The sequence below is a fragment of the Nematolebias whitei genome, chromosome 1 (assembly GCF_014905685.2).
Source record: "Nematolebias whitei isolate Nwh7 chromosome 1, NemWhi1, whole genome shotgun sequence".
NCBI lineage: Eukaryota > Metazoa > Chordata > Actinopteri > Cyprinodontiformes > Rivulidae > Nematolebias > Nematolebias whitei.
The window spans coordinates 39,713,740-39,714,373 of NC_056498.1; positions in this window are offsets into that span (position 1 = coordinate 39,713,740).

A 634-nucleotide genomic window follows, 5' to 3' on the forward strand; every position below is an offset into this window, starting at 1 on the left:
CCACTGGGTGGATTTTTTTTGAAGCCATCAGGAAATAATTCATTTAATGTACTGGTTAAATAACTGATTAACGCTTTTGAGACATCCTCTTTCAAGATGGCCCCTCCAGCCAGCTGACTTTAGAAAACACGAAAAGGGCTATAATTTATTCAGTTTTACAAGAATTGTGCTTGTGACTGTATAGCTCCGCCCAATTTTTGGAAATGTTTGCTTAAAACTTTAGCATTAGCTGTTGAAGTTAAAAGTTTGTATGATAGTTAAATATCTCGTAAGCCAATGCATGAATTTTATACACCATTGACCAATACACTGACGCATAAAAAACATAAAATCAACAGATACTGGAAAAGCAATGAGCTGCCAAAATCATAAAACAGCAAACAGTAAAAAACAATAAAGCAAATAACTGAAAAACAGTAAAACCATCATTTTAAATTGAGTTAAAAGCCAAAGGAAAAAAAAGTGTCTTGAGAGAAGATTTAAAACAGGAAGTGATGTCAGAGGCAGCTCGTTCCACAGTTTAGGGGCAGACTTTGGAACGAGCAACAGCAGCTGATCTGCTGACCTGAGAGATCTGGAATCAAATCTGGAAACAAACTGGGAGCCAGTGTAGTGACTCTAAAACAGGGGTGAT